The sequence below is a fragment of the Panthera tigris genome, chromosome D2 (genome assembly GCF_018350195.1).
Source record: "Panthera tigris isolate Pti1 chromosome D2, P.tigris_Pti1_mat1.1, whole genome shotgun sequence".
Classification (NCBI taxonomy): domain Eukaryota; kingdom Metazoa; phylum Chordata; class Mammalia; order Carnivora; family Felidae; genus Panthera; species Panthera tigris.
Window position 1 is genome coordinate 66565144 of NC_056670.1, and position 20672 is coordinate 66585815.

The 20672-nt window shown below is 42.0% G+C and overlaps 1 protein-coding gene across 5 annotated transcripts in view; it reads left to right on the forward strand.

Annotated features, from left to right (window-relative positions):
- The first annotated feature begins 8489 nt into the window (after positions 1–8489).
- The window catches only part of ADD3 (adducin 3), a 123285-nt gene continuing 111102 nt past the window's right edge, over positions 8490–20672 (forward strand). For 2 of the 5 annotated variants that reach the window (XM_042959747.1, XM_042959746.1), the window contains exon 1: positions 10395–10718. The gene's annotated coding sequence lies outside the window, so the exon portion shown is untranslated. 5 annotated transcript variants of the gene reach the window in all.

The window sequence follows — 20672 nt, forward strand, 5'->3', positions numbered from 1 at the left end:
AACTCTCCTCCATCTCAGATAATGGTGCCCTCATCCACCCAGACGCTCAGGCCAAAGGCCTGGAGATCATCCTGGATTGACTCCTCTCTTTCCCTCCATTCCCTTACCTCCCATGTACACTCTATCAGCAAGTCACATCAGCTCTACCTCCAGATCCCCAAGTCCATTCACTTTTTATCTCCACAGCCATTCCAACGAGACCCCATTTCCTCTTGTGTGGATGGCCTTAATGGCTTCCTAACTGGCTTCCCTGTCTGATCACATCTCTCCAGAGTCTATTCATCTATGGCAGCCGGAATAAAATTTCAAAAATATAAATGACACCCTAACTTTCTTTTGTTTAAAACTACCCCAAAGTCAAACTCTCACCCTGATCTATAGACCTGTGTGATGTAGCTCCCACCCAGCTCTCTGGTCAAATCTGGGGCCCTTCTGTCCCTTTCTCACAGTGCTCAACCATCATGCCCTTCTCTCAGTCCCTCAGACACATCAAGCTTGTTCCTGCCTCATGACTTTTTTTTTTAAGCTTATTTATTTATTTTGAGAGACAGAAAGAGAGAGCATGCACAGGAAAAGGACAGAGAGAGAGAGGGAGAGAGAGAATCCCAAGCAGGTGGGATTCTCAATCTCACAATGTTAGGCTCAGTCTCACAAACCGTGAGATCATGATATGAGCCGAGATCAAGAATTGGACACTTAACCGGCTGAGCCACCCAGGCACCCCCTGCCTCATGACCTTTGAACTTGCTTTTCTCTCCAGCTGACGACTTCAGATCATTTGAGTCTTGGCCCAAATGTTACCTCCTCAAAGAGGCCTTCTTCAGCCATCCTAACAGCACCCCACCTCCGCCCTAGTCATTTTCTATTTTTGTTTGTTTATTTATTTATTTATTTAAAAAATTTTTTTTAACGTTTATTTATTTTTGAGACAGAGAGAGACAGAGCATGAACGGGGGAGGGTCAGAGAGAAGGAGACGCAGAATCTGAAACAGGCTCCAGGCTCTGAGCTGTCAGCACAGAGCCTGACGCGGGTTCGAACTCATGGACCACGAGATCATGACCTGAGCCGAAGTCAGCCGCTCAACTGACTGAGCCACCCAGGCACCCCAATTTTTTTTTTTTTTTTTGAGAGAGACAGAGACAGTGCAAGTGGGGAAGGGGAAGAGAGAGAAGGAGAGAGAGAATCCTAGGCAGACTCTGCGTTGTCAGTGTAGAGCTCAATGCGCTGCTTGAACCCACGAACCATGAAATCATGACCTGAGCCGAAATCTAGAGCTGGACACTCAACCAACTGAGCCCCCCAAGCCCCCCACCCTAGTCATTTTCAATAGTCTGTTTTATTTCCTTCATAGCCGTCACCATCTGAAAATAACCTTATTTATCAATTAGCATCTGTGTTTTCCCGGTGCAATAAAAGTTTGGGAAGTGCAAGGATTTTTGTCTGTTTTATTCACTACACTATCGCTAGCACCCATCATGGCTAGCACATAGTAGGAGTTCAGTAAACACTGTTGTCTCGATGAATGAAAATAAGTGGGCGAATTAATGGAAAGTAACTCAAGTGGGACTACTTAAACAGGCCGCCAGTAAACGAGGGCTGAGTTTTCAGGGTTATGGGTTTGGGGACTACATAGATTCTAACTTTGCCCTCCTCAAACTTCATTCCAGACAAACAGGTTTACTTGCTGTTCTACCAACACACCTCATACTTTCCTGTCCCTGTTTAGTGAAGACACCTCGGTCACGCATTCACCATGAGCACAGCCCTGACTCAGAAAACTCACATACACACTTCTGCCCCTGCCACCTCTGTCACCAAAGGCTCTGCTCTTGCCCCCACGACAGTCCTGCTTTTCTTCCTACTCTGAGATGCCTTGCCTCCTCTCACCGGCAAAAAATGACCTCTCTCTTCCCTGATTCCTCTGGGACTCTTTGTATATACTATTTACCCTGAATCAAGGCCAAATGTGTGCCTTGAGCAAGTTATTTGACCTCTCTTGAGCCTTAGTTTCTTCATTTGAAAAATAGGATTAATAATACTGATTTAGCAATATTGATAAAATGGTCAAATATAACATCCATAAAATGCCAAGCACAATGCTTGGCATGTAATCACTCATTAAATGATAGCTCCAACAATTTTTATTTCTTCTTATTGACAATAAAACTATAATTATGTCTTAATAATTATTGAAATGAAAGCAATATTGTTGACAATAAGGCAGATATTTATTATTTACCGTGTGCTAGGAGTTTCACATTTATTACCTCATATCTCATATCTTCATATTTATTATCTCATATATTTTATATCCCAGATGATTTTGCAGTCTAGTTGCTTCATACGTTTGTATTTTATTTCCCAGCTACATGTTTAGGTCACAGGCTATGCCTTAAGGTTTTTGGTTTTTTAAAAAAATCTTCCCAGTGCCAGGCTAGTGCACAGTTCAGAGCATGTGCTCAAGAATTATTTGTTGTAAATGATATGATGATCTGTAGCTCTGAAGTTTAGTGACTTGCATTATGTCAGAACATAAGCTGATCTGGAAAATCAGACCAATTTAGCTTGCAATGTAAAACTTGGGTTTGGGGCGCCTGGGGTGGCTCAGTTCGTTGAGCGTCTGACTTCAGCTCAGGTCATGATCTCGCAGTTCATGAGTTCTGGGCTCTGTGCTGACAGCTTTGAGCCAGGGGTCTGCTTCAGGTCTCCCTCTCTCTAACCCCCGCTCACGCTCTGTCTCTCTCTGCCTCTCTCTCAAAAATAAAAAAAAACATACTTTTTTTTTTTTTAATTTAAAACTTGGGTTTAGATATGTCAGCTGCTTCAACAGTGTGCTGGTGAAAACTCTGCCTTCCATTCATTCAATAAATACTTTGAACACTTACCACGTGCCATAATCAGTTATAGGCAAAGACTTCTAAAATAAGGAAATGATGACATTTATCTGTGTTTCTGGCATGTTTATGAAGTCCGTTTTTGCAGTTGCTCATTCCTTCCAAGAGACTGGCTCATAAGCTTTATCTAAGCACTTAGAGAATGTACAAAACATACAGCATAATGAAGAGTTAGGCTTTGGAGTCAGAAAGCCTCGGTTTGAATCGCAGCACCACTGATGCTTTGCTTTGAGATCCTGGGAAAGTTACTTATCCTTTTTAAGCCTTAGTTCTTTCATCTGTAAAATAAAAATAATAATAGTACCTACCCTTAGGGATTATCGTAGGTATGAAATAAAATAATGCACATGAAGCATTCAGGATGGGCATACTATAAGAACACAACATATTAGCTATTATTAAACAACTAATTAATTCATCTGCCTCTACCAAGCACACTAAGGACCGGACAAGAAGAACATACCTTTAAACTCATCTTTGAACAAGGAGACAGGGAATGAACATACACTTAAGTTCCATTATGTCAGGTTTTAGAGTAGAAGCTCTCCATATGTTGTTTAATCCTCACAATAACACGGTCAAACAGGTAATATCTTACAAATGAGGACGCTGGGACTCAGAAAGTTTAGTATCTTGCCCAAGTGATGCCATAGAAGGAGTGGATCCAGGGTCAGTGCTCCTCTGAATGCTTCTCACATAATGAAAAAGGACCCATCTGCATTTTACTCATTGTGACTCTGAGAGTCTACATACATTGCATTGTTCCTAAAGGATAGCAGTGCCCAAATTTTGGTACATGAGAATCCCTTGAACTGCTTTAAAAAACTCTCGACCCAGGGCTCACCCTAAAATATTCCAATTCACGGATAGAGCCCAAGAATCAGTATTGCAGGAAATAGCCCCAAGTATTTCTGTTGCTGGTGGTTACTGGTCACATTATAGAAATAGTGCCATAAGAATTAAAACACCTGTTCTTATTTTTTTAATTTTTTTAATTTTTTTTAAAGTTTATTTATTTTGAGAGCAAAAGAGAGAGAGAGTGCAGGAAGGGCAGAGAGAGGGGGAGAGAGAGAGAATCCCAAGCATGTTCTACACCGTCAATGTAGAGCTCAATGTGGGCCTTGACCATGACCTGAGCTGAAACCAAGAATTGATGCTTAACCGACTGAGCCACCCAGGTGCCCCTGAAACACCTGTTTTTGAAATCAGGAATTCGGACATATATATTAAAGATTAGCAGCTGAAATCTTAAGGCCTATGAAATGTAAAGATAAACTGATGTATTTTAGGTTCACACAGCACTTTAACACTTTGTATTCATTTTACAGTTTCTCTACATAGATACTGATAACTTAAATTGATTTTGTATACATTTTTTGTTTATTATTTTGTATGAGTTTTTATGTCCCACCTGCGAGTGCACTTCTCATTCAGAGTATCTTATTTATAGTGGTTGTTTGGTTATTAGTTGCTTAATTTACTGGCAGCTATTTATTTAGCTATGATGATTTTAAAAGTCTCACCAAATGGTAAATGAATAAATGAGTATAAATACCTTTTTTAAAAAGAGGAGGAGACCACTAAGGATGATATTTCATTAATGTTACAGAAATTTATCAGCCCTGATTACTGAAACAGTTGTATAAGGACCTGTCAGGTATTTAGCTGAGATAATTCCTCTAAAATAAACCATATAGGTCACATAGTACTAATAAGATATGTTGATGAATCTTTGAGTATTGTCCAGATTACGTCTCCTTAGGTAACGAAGAACTCATTAGCATGAATTTCATGTCAGTTCTTCCTACTCTGTTCCCCAAGTACTTTCCTGATGGGCCTGGCATAAAAGGGTGTTCAAAATGTATATAGGATGACCAAGTTTCAAATGAATGGGTCACCTAACCCCTCCGATTAGGTACATGACAATACATAGTATGAAAAGCCTGTTGTGCTTCACTGAGTTTACTTTTTCTGAGAACTTTTTTAAAAACGTAAATTTGGGAGAAGGAATGGGGGAGCGGTCTCTATAATCAAGTCTTAGCGCTTCATATTCAACTGCAGATGCATATTCCCCGGGTAGGGGAAGAGCCTCAGAGCCTCAAAGCTATTAAATTGGAAGCAGCAGGGTGAGTGCACACATGCACACACAGGGAGAGATAAACCTGTTTGCTTTCTGAAACAATGAGTAGTAAAACAGGTTGTTTAGGCTAAAGTCCCTTGAACTCGGTAATTGATTTTAAATACATCTGCCTATAATAATACCTTACAGTTACATAGTCCTTTGAAAACTTCAAAGCATTTTTACATTTATTATTTCATTTGAACTTCACAACAACCCTGGGAAGTAGGTATACCAGGTATAATCCACCGTCACCACCACCTAAAAGATGGCTAGACTGAGGCATAAGCATGTCAAGAAACTTCTCTGAGGTCACATAACCAGTTGGTGTCACAACTAGAACTGGAGCACTGGAATTTTGAAACTTAAGCCTGTGTTTTCTTGGCAGAAAGCGTCTTGGCTACGGCTCGATCTACCCAGAGTTCATGTGGAGATTTGCAGCTACAATTTAATTGGAGAATACAAATCAGGCATGCCTAAAGAGCTCTACAGAAAGGAGATTGTTTCTCTTAGATCATGACTGTGTTAGAAAAGGGAGGTAGAGAATAGAGTCAGTTGTTTCAGACAATGCAAATTACAAACAAACAGAAACACTTTGTAATCAGTTTCTGGATATTTTGGGGGCTATTCATTCATTAATTCGCGTATTCATTTTTTAAAGTATCTATTAAGTGCCTTTATATAAGAGACTGTACTCAGCACTTTGGGGATGATACAAAGAAATGTATTTAATGGGGGGGGGGTGAATTATGAAGATAATTGCCATTTTATTCACTGCCTATTACCACCTGGTTGATGAAATGCCTTCCTTGCAGAAGAGCAAGATAAACCAAAACAGATGAAGAAATTGGGCAACTAATTTCCTTTAATTCTCTCCCTGTAGGAAGCATTATTTTTTTAAGTCAAGGTGATAAATTGTCCTGCCAGATACACATAACACCAAGTTTGCTATGTCATCTAATATAACACAGACTAATTATAATGACCCCTTGAAACTAGGGAGAGTAGGCTTAGGTTGGTGCCAGGTTCTTTACCAGGAACGCCAGATCAGGATTTAAGGGAAAATGTTAGTATCTAGCACAAAAAATGACTTCCAAAAAGCATCTCTGAAGGCCAGAATTAAGTCTACAATACTTTCCCCTGCCTGGCTCCTAAACAAACTTTTCCTCTTGGCAGACATGCTTAAGGATGTAGACAAAAGGGAACGGAGGCACCAGTGGGCACGAGGAAAACAACCAACAGAATCGAAGGCCCTGTCATTTGAGTGGAAGATAAGCCAAGAGTTTGCTAATGAGTGTTTCCTTGGAAGTCACTTTATTTCTTTATTTATATGTTTATCTATTGTTAAGAGAGAGACAGAGACAGAGAGAGATCAGGGGAGGGGCAGAGAGAGACAAATCCCAAGCAGGCTCCAGGTTCTGAGCTGTCAGCACAGAGTCCGATGTGGGGCTTGAACTCACGAACCCTGAGATCATGACCTGAGCCAAAGTGGGAGGCCCAACTGTCTAACTGATTAGGCCATGCGGGTGCCCCGGAAGTCACTTTTTGAAAAAAGCATTTTCCTGGACAAATTCCTTCACTTTCTAGTGTAAATCCAAAGGCAAATTTTGTGCTAATATTACACACATTGTAAGTACTTGTTTGGTATTCCTTAGTTTATACTAAATGTACGTAAATAGTGTCACTGAATGAAACTACTGATTTTTGTTGTGCCAGGTCCAGCTCAGCCCTCTTTGTGGGTATGTGAAAGTGTGTGTATGTCCATAAGTGCTGTTTATTTGCCTTGTGTGTATGTGAAGAGTGGAGACTCAGAGAAAATCCCAGCTCTGTCCCGATTTTGCTTCTCTGGGTTTCCATTTTTTCCATTTATACAATTTCAGGATTGGAGTCAATGAGCTCTAAACTCTGTTCCAACTCTACCATCCAGTGATGCTTAGTTTTTAGATGTTTTCGTTATTATTAAACAAAAATTATGTACTCCACTCAATATACTTAGCAATACAGTAGGGTCCTGCTTCAGGAAAATTCGTCATAGTTAGATACAAAATCTTAAGTCAGATAAAATTAAGTTTATTCATTTTACAATAATGATTATTTGATTTGCAAAATAATTCCCCAAATGGCAATAAATAACAAACTCTGGTTATACGTTTAAAATAACGATTTATTTTTAATCCAAGTTTTCATGAAGAGTAATTTAGAATGAGACACACTTGCATTAAATTAACAAAAAATATAAGCATATAAATGTCATAAAATCATTGTATTTTGGAATGCTAAGGGAAAATTTCAACCCAACTTCCTCATTTTACAAAATAGGGAACAAAGGATCAAATAAGATTACTTATTACCTCAAGATCACATACGCACCCAGCAAAGGCCCTGAAAAGAAAAATCAATGGCAAAACATTTTCCATATTTTTCTCTATTCACATTATGAACCACACCTCTACATTTACTTATGAAGAAAATAATCACAGCTGTTCCATGCTTAAATCAAGGCATATTAATTATTGAATAAAATTTAAAGTCATAATGTAGACTATCAAGTTCATCCTGTATGGGCGCATCATATTTTAATAGTCTAAATAGTAGATTCACATGCATTTAAAGTAAGTTAGTCTACCTATGAGTTTCTTAATTTTGCTGACTTTTGAATTGCCACTGAAATAACAGTGCTTTGCTATTATGGTCCAGAATTATTTTAGATATATTTTTCAGTATTTTTATAAATAATACTGTGATTTTTTTATAACATGAATACACACTGAAATCTGTCAATAATATGTTTTCTAATATCAACATTCACTGAAATTCCAGGTATCCTTATAAGTGTTAGAAGGCTTGACTCCATTGCTCCCAGTCACATAAATGTTTCATTTTATTATTCTTTTCGGCATACTTGTGTTAAATGCTAGTAACTTCTTTTTATTCAGTTATCATTTTAGCGCAATGATTGTAAATTAAATATTAGCACAAAATACTAACCAGTTTTCAGGCACACCACTTTATTTTTGCCATAGACCCCGATGTTTGAAGTTACTAGGGCTCTTTAAAACTAATGTATGCTCCCAGCAATTCATTGATTCATACTAAATCAGTCCAGTTAATTTTAACCTTGACCTCCCACAGCTGCACCGCTTTACTCAGTCCCAAAAAGTCCCTGCTTCTGCTTCTTATGAAGCAATAGTAGAGAGGAGAAACAAAACCCATTCCTTTAAGAAAGATTCCGCCTCCTCTTTTATAAGTAAGCGCCTAATGGTATCTGGGGAGTCTCTGCTAAGTCACACACTTTACTACTCAGCATTGGGAGAAGCTGCTGCTGCTGCTGCTGCCGCCGCCGCCGCCGCCGCAGCCGCCACTGCCGCTGCCGCTGCCGCTGCCGGTCTGTGGCTGCAGTGGGTTTCTGTGCAGCACTGCAGAATCCACACCTACAGAACAGAAGACACACACGTCTACTACCCTGGACGCAAGAAAGCCTTGCATCTTCAGCAGGTGAGCCGATCTTTTATCCGTTCTGTCCAGAAACTGTGGGAAAGGGAATGATCCTGGAAAAGATTGCTCATCAGACATGCTTGAAATGGATTATGTTAATTTGTCTTCCTTTGCGGGGGGAGGGGGGGTGTCTAGATTTGTGACTGGCAAATGCTGTATATACTGGAGACTATTGTCTGATAAGTGCTGTTAACATACTTTTTTTTTTTTTGCTATTTATTAAAAGGCTAACCTTGATGCATGCAAAAGCTTTTCATTTTTTGCTTTATAAATGCGAGAAAACATCCAGCCACTCCCAATCTCTCTCTCAAATACTGCAGATATTTTTAAATGCCAAATAAAATGACAGGCTGAGCGTTTTCTAAATATTTTCTCCCCAAAGTTAGGAAGCCTTCCCCATGATCCTTTAGGGGTATTTAAAAATCATAAGGCATGGTTAGATTTTGAGCAGATGGGAGATGGTGGTAGACTGAAATTTCTATAGCCTTAGTCCAGTGGAGAGAGAAAATGAGGATAAATGAATCACAGTTTGTGCCAACACAAGATTCATTTTCCACACTTCATATGTGGGAAGAGGAAACTACATTTTAATTAGCACATTTTTAGGGAAGAGGGAGGGGATGAAGATGAGGGGGATGGCATGAAGTATTTGAGGGGGAAGAGAAGAGTCTGCAGAGGAGGAAGGAAATGAAGTGGACTGTCGCCAGTGCCTTGGAAACCAAGGGAGATAAGGGTGGGGAATGAAGTTTGCTCTGCTTGGTAGGGTGGGGTTGACTCAAGGGACCATGAATAACCGGAATGGCGCTTGGAGGGGTGTGCTTGTGAGTGGATTCGTGCCCGTGGAGGACACGTGTGAGGGAGGGATGTGCCAGTCGTAGGTGGCAGAAAAAGATATGCATTACTGGGAGGTCTGTCTCGAGAATAGCTTAGGGTGAGAAACGTGTCTGGGCGATGGGGTTGGGGGGCTCAGTGTCACCTGTGGATGGATCCACATCCCTGCTACTGCACGTTGCAAAAGTTTACCCAGCCCCGAATTCATTTTCAAGGCTGGCGCTGCCTCCCTCGACTTTTCCCCTCCATGATGTCAGCTCTTATAAGGTCACAAGGCCAGGGGCCAGAGTAGGGGTGAAGACCCTCCACTGGTCCAAGGGGAGCAGGATTGAGAGAACCCCTGCCCTGCCCCTCTGTGGACGTGAGTGGGGGGGGAGGGTGGGCAGGAAGCGCCCAATAGGCAAGCATGCTGAGAAAATCTAGGCCCCTCCTATGGGGGGCGTGCGGAGGTCGAACCTCAGCAGTGGCCTCCCTCTCAACACCCAGCAGCCAGAGTAGGCGGCAGAGGTTGACAGAAAGCGGCGGTTCAGCCTTGGGACGGGGAGGGCTCGCTCAGGTTAGGGCGGGCAACATTTCTGAGGTGCCTCTCCTCCTCCTGGTACTCGGGTTTCCGTATCGGGGTCGTTTCCCCCTCCGACCCTCAGGGGACGCCACGGATCGGAACTGCATAAGCCAAAGGAGGACGTTGAAGAGGTGCCAAGCAGCCGCCTAGCGCCAGGCCCTCCGAGAGGCCCGGCCGCCCGGTAGGTCCTGGCGGCGGCGGCTGCACAGATGTGGTGCTAGAGGGCGGGGAGGGGGCCGCAGCGGGCGGAGCCAAGGCTCGAGAGGGGCCGTAGGGGCCGCGAGGGGCGGGGCCCTAAGGAGGCGGGGCCCAGAACATCCTGTGATTCCGAGGGGCGGGGCTAGGACGCTCGGGGGCCCAAGGGGCGGGACCGGGGGCGTTTGGGGGCTGCGGGGACGAGCCTTTGGGGGGCGGAGCCAGGGGGCGCTTGGGGGCCTAAGGGCGGGGCTTAGGGGGCGTGGTCAGAGGACGTACCGGGGGCGCTTGGCCAGTCCCGCCAGAGCGCGAGCGGCCCGCCGGTAACGGTCGCCAGGGCGAGTGGCGGGAGGGGAAGGAAGGGGGTTTAAATTATTTTTTTAAAAACTGTGAGCGAGAGCCAAAGGCATCGCGACCCAGGTGTCGCCGCTTCCTGCTGCAGAGGGCTTGGCGCCCAGGTCCCTCCCTTCTCACGCCCCCTCCCCTTCTGCCCTCCCCTCTGGAGCCTCGCGGCGCTTAAGAGGCGGCGGCGGCGGTGGATCGAGCGGCCGCTGCAGTCCCGGCGGCCGCGGAGAAGGAGGAAGGGAAGCACAAAGCCCGCTGCGCGAAGCGAGCTGCGAGGTAATCCTGAGGGGAGAGAAGGCGCCGTCGTTGAGCCCCTCCTCCCGGCGGGGACGGCGGGCGCCCGCGCGGGCTGGGGTGCGGGACCCTTCCAGGGGGTCTCGCGGGGGCTGGAGCGGCGCGGCTTGCGGGGCCGATGGGACTTCCTATTGGATGTTCCTGCGGCCTCAGGTGAATCTCTCTCTGCCCCCGCCCGGGGGCCGAAATGGGAGCCTTGGGCTGGTGCGAGGGGAATAGATTTGTGGGGGAGGGCCTTGGGGCGCCGCGGGGTGGGCCCGATTCTAGGGCGCCCTCTGGTTTCCCTGGAGAGGGTGAGGCGTTCTGAAAATTGTGAGCTAGTTGAAGCGTCAGTGATTTGGGAACCTTAGCCCTGAAGGTGCGCTCCCGGAGGGTGGGAGGTTGCTGCACTTGGAAAAGGTGGAGGGAGGTAAGGGAAGGAATGTTGGTTTGTTTTCCTCATTGAAAAAACTTCTGTTACAAGTTGAAAGTATTCAACTACCTTTCTCCTGTGATCCACGCGTCCCCATCCTCCGGCGCGCACACACACCCCTACAAACGCTCACACACCCCTACAAACGCTCACACGTTAGGTTGTGCTTCCTGCCTGGGGTGACAAGCAGAGTTGGCAGTGGGTCCGCTTTGCTGGTGTTTGGGGCACGTCCAGCCTCTTTGGAAGTATCCTATAGCTGAGGCAAGACCACAGAGACAGGTAGAAGAAACTAGGCCTCCATTAAATTGGCAAGAATGGCCTCAGGTGAACTTTTTTGTTGCAGAGATTTAATTGCAAGTAGGTGCCCGCTTAAAATGGGAGCGTAGTAAAACCACTCATTTTTTGGCACATGTGCTGTTGCAGTCGACCACTGTAGTGGTAAGGAGAAAAATGGAATTTCACTTAGCCAGGAGGTTTTGAGTTGGGATTATATGAGCGAGTTGAGTTTGGTGAGCGAGTTGATAAGATTCTGGGGTTGGAACCAGCTACATAAACGTGTGTCCGTGTTTATGTTAAATTATACAACATGTTAGATTTAGCAGTGTGAAGTGGTTGCTTTTCTGGAATGAAGTGCCTCTGCATCATGCCTGGTGTATCCTAATTTGGACTTCAGAAGACTTCTAAAGAGGGTATTGTTAAAGAGACTAAGAGTGCAGTGTAATCTGTCGTTAAAATAAGATGTTTGTTAAAAATTTGTGTGATTAAGGTATGGTCCCCACACATTTATACGGTTAAGTTTAAACTTTGGGAGCATATGTGTAAAGTTTTTTTGTCTCTAAATCTTGATTGCATTGTAATTGCCTTCTAACTCCTTTTGTTTAAGTTGAGTAGATTAATTTTGGACCGGGAGGGCCAAAAAAAAAAAAAGCCACTACATTTAATGCTTCAACTTTTCAAAGAGTTCACTGTTGTTGTTTTTTTTAAGGTGTTTATTTTTGAGAGAGCTTGAGAGAGAGAGACAAAGAGACAGAGTGTGAGCAGGGGAGGGGCAGAGAGAGAGGGAGATACGGAATCTGAAGCAGGCTCCAGGCTCTGGGCTGTCTGCACAGACCCGGACGTGAGGCTTGAAGTCAAGAACCATGAGATCATGACCTGAGCCAAAGTCAGATGCTTAGCCAGCCCACTGGGCCACCCAGGTTCCCCTGAAGAGTTCACTCTTAAAATCAACCTCAAATACTGGCATGTTGGTAATAGTTTTTAAAGAAAAAGTGGTGTATCAATTTTGAATGTTAAATGTAATTTTTTTTAATGTTTATTTAGCTTTGAAACTTTTAAAAAATGTTTATTTTTGAGAGAGAGAGTGTGGTGGAAGGGCAGAGAGAGAGGAAGACCACAGAATCCAAAGCAGGCTCCAGGCTCTGAACTGTCAGCACAGAGCCTGACATGGGGCTTGAACTCACAAACGAGGAGATCATGAGCCAAAGTCAGACATTGAACCAACTGAGCTACCCAGACACCCCATAATGTTTGTTTATTTTTGAGAGAGCGCACATGCGCGAGAGCACACAAGCAGGGGAGGGGCAGACAGAGAGAGGGAGTTGGAGGACCAGAAGTAGGCTCTGTGCTGACAACAGAGAGCTTGATGTGGGGCCCAAACCCACAAACTGGGATGACGACCTCAGCCGAAGTCAGATTCTTAACCTACTGAGCTACCCAGGTGCCCTGAATGTTAAAGATTATTTAAGAATTCTTGAGATTGTTGTTTTTTGGGACATTCAATATGTCCCAATATTTACATGTATGATAACAGGAAATGTTGGTAAACATCTGACATGACAGGTGATCATAAAACACCTGGGAAATATTTATTTTCATGCTAGAAGGATTGTATTTTCAAAATAGGTTTTACATTCTAAAAATGAGAAAATTATATTGTAACTTTGCTATTTCTGGCCCCTTTTTTTCAATAATGTTGTACTGGGAATAACATGAGCTCCACTCAGTGATGTTTAAAGTGTGGATTTGGTCTTTGTACAACCAGAATGTCTTTGAGACTAAGAGCACATAGCTTCAGCTCCCACACGCAATCCTAAAGTTTAGACTCAAGGTGAGGCCCAACTTGTGCAGTTGTGAGGTTTCCTAAAGTAGGTGTATCACGTCTGTTTTGGTTACACCTGAGCCTATATAGGTTGTTAGCTGTTTAATCTGTTCTGTTGCAAAGCAGGTGGTTAGCAGTACTGGGCAGCATTTATGCGTGTCATCAGGGTGTAAGAAGCATTTGTATTGAGGGAAGAAATCCTATAAAAAGCATAGAAACCCATCTGTGAACAAATTCAGTTTGTAGAGTGTTAAGGAATGATAATCAGAACCTTAACCGAGTGGTATTATGTAAAGTGTTTAGTATATAGTATGGTTCTCCGTGCTTTGTGTTTACCATCGTTAGTATAGAAAATGACTCCTTCCTGGTGGTTCTATTACGCTACCTAGCAAGTGAAGACTCAGCAAATACTTGTAACTACTAATATTTATTTCCTATACCTCTGCACCAGTCTTATATGTTTTACTTATTCCTCATGACAACCCAGTGACTAAAGAGACATAGAAAGTTTAAGTATTTTGTCCAAGGAGTATAGTTACTAGGTGCTCCAGGCTGGTTCTGAACCCAGAGTGTGACTCTGGAGTGAGCCTTGCTATTATACTTGCAATGGTAGTTACAAATCATTGAAAGGCCTTCGCGGTGTTCCCAAGACTACAGCTGCGCCTGTGCTTGTTTAGCTACAACTTGCTGTGTTAACACCACCAGGTTTTTAAATATGAAGAGTGGTGATTAATCTGCATTAAGTAGAATCACCTTTTGACTTTGGAAGAGGATTCTTTTGATTCATACAATGTATGTTTAGCTAGGATGCTGGGATTTGAGCTAGAGTATGTTATCTTTTTAATTACTAAAGATATTAAAGTGTCTCTCTCTCTCTCCTCTTTTTTTTTTTTTTTTTTTTTTAAATTTACTAGGTGTTGGGTCCCACCAGGCCCAAGAGGCACTAGTTCCCCTTGGAGAGATTCTGGTTCTAATCAGTATCTAAATCAGTAGGCCTGATCTTCTGACTATCAACAACATACCAACCTAAGATGGATTTTAACTTAAATTTGTTCTACATATCCCCTCAGATGCCTTCTAAAATTAGCTGTAAGATATAACTTGTGGCTTATACTTTGTCACATTCCTCAAGGAATTGTGTGTTGCTGCTTCACCAGTGTAATTGAGAGGTCAGGCACATAAACCATAACCCAAATTAGGAGCTGTTTTAAGTAATGTTTAGAAGTATTAGTGTAGGGGCACCTGCGTGGCTCAGTCAGTTGAGTGTTGCACTCTTGATTTCAGGGTTGTGAGTTCAAGTACCACATTGGGCTCCATGCTGGGCTTGGAACCTACTTTAAAAAAAAAAAAAAAAGGAATTACTGTAGAGGACTGAAAAGTCCTTTTTTTGACAGTTTAGTGAAACATAAAGTTAGGAAAAAAATTTTTTTTTAATATTTATTCATTTTTGAGAGACGGAGAGAGAGCATGAACAGGGAAGGGGCAGAGAGAGGGAAACACAGAATCTGAAGCAGGCTCCAGGTTCTGAGCTGTCAGCACAGAGCCCGATGGGGGGCTCACACTCACAAACTGTGAGATCATGACCTGAGCCAAAGTTGGACCCTCAACCAACTGAGCCACCCAGGTGCCCCAGGAAAAAATGCTTTAAAACAAGCATATGTTGAATTAAGGAAGCTCAAGCTATATTGAAGATACAGGTTACTGTTTCTCATCTAAATAAGCACTACATTTTTTGGCTAGAATTAATGTTCAGGGTTGTTTCCAAATCCTTTGGAAATACTAAATATGTAGAGTTTGAATAGAAAAAAAGTCTTAAATGTCTAATTAGAGCCCTATTCTTTTAAACAGACACCTCATTTAAAATTGAGGAGTTGGGGCGCCTGGGTGGCTCAGTCGGTTAAGCGGCCGACTTCAGCTCAGGTCACGATCTCGCGGTCCGTGAGTTCGAGCCCTGCGTCAGGCTCTGGGCTGATGGCTCAGAGCCTGGAGCCTGCTTCCAATTCTGTGTCTCCCTCTCTCTCTGCCCCTCCCCCGTTCATGCCCTGTCTCTCTCTGTCTCAAAAATAAATAAAAACGTTAAAAAATAAAAAAATAAAAAATTGAGGAGTTGTAGACTGTCCTATCGAGGTTCAAAATGAGTGCCCTAATACTTTCTTTCATGTCTTCTGTGTTAATGGTTTATCATTTGATCTTGGGGTCCATTCCAGTCCACTTATTTTTTAAGTGTATTTAGAACAGTGAGAGTGAGCTCACGCATGCATGGGGGAGGGGCAGAGAGAGAGTGTGAGAGAATCTCCAGCAACCTCCACACTGTCAGCTCTGAGCCCTTATGCAGGGCTCAAACCCATGAACTGTGAGATCATGACCTGAACCGAAATCGAGAGTTGGACGTTTCACCAACTGAGCTACCCAGGTGCCCCTCCAGCATATTTATAGATGAGATTATTATGAGGTCTTTCAGGTTCTGCAAGTGACTAAGCTCTCTTGGCCAAAAGCCAAGACAATCTGTAATTTTTACTGTAATGGGTTGTATGTATTGAGAATCCTCCATATCATACAGGTTAGAAGTCTTTCGTTGACTTGAAAGAAAACATGTCGGTTACCCTTGTATATAATAACTAGATGAGTTTAATTATTTTTTTCGTCTGGCTGTCACTGGCTATGGACACACATGTGTGTAACCGTCCTACTTGGGGGATATTCTTCCTTTCATGTAAAGTTAAAAAATTATTCACCTGGAATTCATGCAATACATAATCTGAGTGTCAACAGTATGCATTGGACAATTTTAACTGAAAATTAATTTTGTGTTAATTAAAATTAAGCGGAGGAAAAAAAGGTTTGTGAGCTCTTTGTGACCTCTTTATGTCATGTGTATTTTAATAATCTTTTATATCTGGACAAGTTTCAAAATGCAGTTCAAAATGAATTGCACCGTTGAAAACCTATTTGAATGTTGAGATGGTACTGTTTAACTTACTCTGAAGCCTTAGATGATAGTACAGATGAGAATCAGAGTCTCTTGTTTCCTTAAACTAATTTTTGTTGGATACCTTTGAAAAGCTGCATTAATAATCTCAGGTTTCTAGGACATTACTTCACTGAAAGAGCAATTTAATGAGTATCCTAGAAACCTTAAAGAATGAATGTGGCTTTCAGTGTTATCTAGCATAACCCAAAAAGTGGTACCATGATCACCATTTTATAAAATGAATGAAACCCATCTTCGACATTAAAAAGTTTACTGTAGATTTCCTTCTTAGGAAGATAGTATAGTCTGTTTTCTAACTATGCCAAAGCTGAACTGTTGTTGTAAAAGATGTCTAGGCTTTGACATATAGTTACATCTGCTAATGAGTTTAGATGTAAATTGAGCTTTTATCTGATGTAAAACCGAACCCCGTTGCCACCATATACTTTATACTTACTTGTTTTTAAAAGTTGGCATTGAGGCACCGGGCTGGTTTGGTCGCTTAAGCGTCCGACTTCGGCTCAGGTCACGATCTCGCGGTCCGTGAGTTCGAGCCCCACGTCGGGCTCTGTGCTGACCGCTCAGAGCCTGGAGCCTGTTTCAGATTCTGTGTCTCCCTCTCTCTCTGCCCCTCCCCTGTTCATGCTCTGTCTCTCTCTGTCTCAAACATAAATAAACGTTAAAAAAAAATTTTTTTTTAAGTTGGCATTAGTTAAAGCTTAGTTGTAACTCCCAGGTATAAGATGAACTTTGGAACTATTTGTTTCAAATTGTCCGAAACTGTGCCTGAGGATACTAGTGTATAGGCGGTACATTAGCTAGCATTTAAGATTGCTGCCTCCTCAGACAAGGCTACAATTTGAACCTGGGATGATGAAACTCCCTTTTAATGCAGTACGCACACATGGTTTCCACAGGATAAAAATTTCTTACAACTAGCCAGCCAAGGGTAAAAACACTTTTTGGAAGCTTAAGGACAAATGACATAATGTTCTTAAAACCAATGTCTCAAGAAGTGCACTATATATATTAATAAAAATTCTGGTGGGGGCGCCTGGGTGGCTCAGTCGGTGAAGCGTCCGACTTTGGCCCAGGTCATGATCTCATAGTTCGTGAGTTCAAGCCCTGCGCCAGGCTCTGTGCTGACAGCTTGGAGCCTGGAGCCTGCTTGCGATTCTGTGTCTCCCTCTCTCTCTCTCTCTCTGCCCCTCCCCAGCTCATGCTCACACTCTGTCTCTGTCAAAAATAAATAAACTTAAAAAAAAAAACAAAACTTCTGGTGCTCACAAGGTGCATTAAGGCAAGTGATTCATTAAACAAGATGGAACTCTAACTCCAGGTAACATACATGAAATTGTTACTTTGTTCTTTGTGCTATTTTTCATACTCCTTTAAATTTATTCTAATATATATATATATATATATTTACTCCCTTATCCCCTTACCTCTTTGGAAAAGGAAAGGTATGAATTCAGGAGTCTGTTTAATTAAGCTCCTGGCTGTTGTTGGTTGCCTCCTAGGGGAGCTGGAATTCCAACAATGTAGAAAAAGCAATCAGGTTGGAGAAGTGCTGAGTTTTTCAGTATCTTGGGAGTTGGTGTGTGCCTTTAATTTGTCACCATCAGCAATGTTTCTGTGACGTTCTTCCACAATGGCTCAGCTATCTTGTACAAGGATAGCATTTCCTTCTTCCTTTTACCATACAATATTCTCATGCTGTCATCTTTTGATCTGCTGGAATGACTAAATGCCATAGCAAAAAAAAGGGGGGGGGATTTACTCCGTATCCTCATGGAGAAGATAATTAGGCTTACTTGGAGTGTCTGAAGAAATGTATTTTGGGATCACGTCCTTTCCAGGGACTCTTTAAGAACACTCTATTTTTAATCCTTCAGAAAGTAGAGCCAGCAACTGTTAGCTGCATTGTCACTTCTAATCTCATTTGTCTTATTAGTACATGAAAAGATTCTATCAGAGCAGTGTTTCTTACTATCTAAGGAAGTGGTTGGGGAAGGGTGATGGTCACAGCTCAAGTGGAGTTGTGAATGGCCTTAAGTGCATAGGATGAGCAGCACAGATAAGAGTGGAAAGGGGAAAAAGATTGGCAGTGGAGTTGATGTACTGGTCTTGTTGTTTGTCCCACTCCCCCAGCTTTTTTTTTCTCACTTTAACTTTTAAACTGTGTTGTTGTTGTTGTTGTTGTTGCTGTGTTGCTGTTTTGTTTTGTTTTACCTTGCCTTCCTCTGACTTTTATTGCCGGGACTGAGTTTTACCTCTCCTAGAGAAAGGTGGAATTTTCAAGGTGATTCGTATCTGATCCCTTAAAAGTTTGGCTTTCAGCTAGAGTGCGCTAACAGGAATTTCCTTCCATTGCTCTCCCCAACTGTCAGTTTTTTAAGTTTCAAAAAAAGATCTCAAACAGAAGTGTGAGAAACCTTGTCAGGTAATAGTTGGAAACCATTATGCGTTAAAGTAAGATACATATTATTTTTTTTTCCTAAAATTTTTTTTTCAACGTTTTTTATTTATTTTTAGGACAGAGAGAGACAGAGCATGAACGGGGGAGGGGCAGAGAGAGAGGGAGACACAGAATCGGAAACAGGCTCCAGGCTCCGAGCCATCAGCCCAGAGCCTGACTCGGGGCTCGAACTCACGGACCGTGAGATCGTGACCTGGCTGAAGTCGGGCGCTTAACCGACTGCGCCACCCAGGCGCCCCGTAAGATACATATTATTAATGAATCATAAACCCATACTGTTTAAACACCTTTTTGCAAAACTAAATCTACAGTAATTTTGTATTTGGCTATTTCTTTTTAAGTTGGTATTGAAAGTTATTTTTAACCAAAACGTTGAAAGTAATATGAAAGAAATACATCTTTTATTGGTCTTCGTGAATGTTGATTATGATAAAAATCCTAGTTTTCTAAAATATTATTAAATACTCTAATAAAATACTAGAGAGACAATGATTTGGTCACTAGCCACTGAAAGACAGTCACCTCTAGAGTAGAAAGTAATCAGAAAGGAACATTTTATACCTGAATAAGAACAGTATATCTGCTTGATGTAGTGAAGGCTCTGAGAAGCTGGTTACTTGGTAATCACTTGAGTTAGTTGATTTTATATTGTGTTTGATGTTATATAATCTGAATTTCTCTGGGCTCTTTAAAAGTGTCTAGTTGGACCACCAGCTTTTGATGAATGCATTTCTGGCGGGATTGTGACTATCGTTAAGTGCTTTGAAGAGAGAAACCCTGTTTTGTATCACACCTGACTGTCACAAAACATGCTTGTTTAATTTGGGCTCAAAGGGAAGAGTGCCATCTACTGAATGGCCAGCATCACGTTGAGCAGCCCCAAGTTTTTCTTACAGAACTCTCCAGGCTACTGAAGAAACCAGACTGAGCTTCATTGAAGAATTCGACAGGATCTTAGTACTAAGTGGAATTGCTGCTTCCCTAATTTTAATTATACTTTCCAGCAGGAGGCCTAAACCCATGATGAAGAACTAATTCACCATTTGTTGGATTGCGTGGGAACGGAGAAAGTTCAAAAAGTTGTTGAGACTTTATATTAAAAAATAGTCTAGCAATGATGAAATCATTATTAAATCAAAAGTGGTAAAGAAAATTATTTTAATGAGGCATATTTCATTAGTAGTTCTGCTTATTGATGGCTTCTGCAGACAACAATGATATTGTTTAAAATTTGGGCCTAAAATCAGAGAAATCACTTGTTTGGAGGTAAGGGTTCTAAGAGTATTTGAATATTTCAATTATTTTTTTCTCTTGCCCTTTTGTCTTCGTTTCTTTTTACTTTGTCTCCATTTCTAAGGCACTATTCCTGCTTGAGTGATTTCACTGTTTCAGAGTGGATTTTGTTGTTTTCCTTTACTCAAGGAGCCTCCTGGATTGTTCTGTCCAGTTTGTCCTAACTTCCAGAGACTGTCAGTGATAGTAGTCATGGGTAGAGCTAGAGGTCACAAAACCAGTTATAGGATTATGATACCTGGAATAGGCCTGTCAAAGCCAGACAAGAAGGAACTTTGACAATATGAATTGAAAGGAAGCTTTGAAATTAAAATATCTTTGCTGGTATATATCCTATGTAATTAATCAGTAACCATTTTTCTCAGCCCTTAAAACCTGCCAAGGATTATATTAAGCACTTTACATAAATTATCTGGAATTTAGTTAAGTAACTTGCTCAAGTTCATACCGTTGATAAGTGGCAGAGTCCAGGGCTGACTGCTTTAAACAGGATGCTATACTGCTCATTTATTTAAGTTTGTTCTTGTTGGTGACTACACAAAGACTTGAACCAAGATCAGAATAGTATTTATGCCTCTGCTGGAAAATATTGGTAGTTTTTTGTTTGTTTTTTAAAAGGGTGATGAAATGGGTAAATAGGATTGAAATTTCAGAAAGATCAGGAAGTATGTAAGATAGACCTT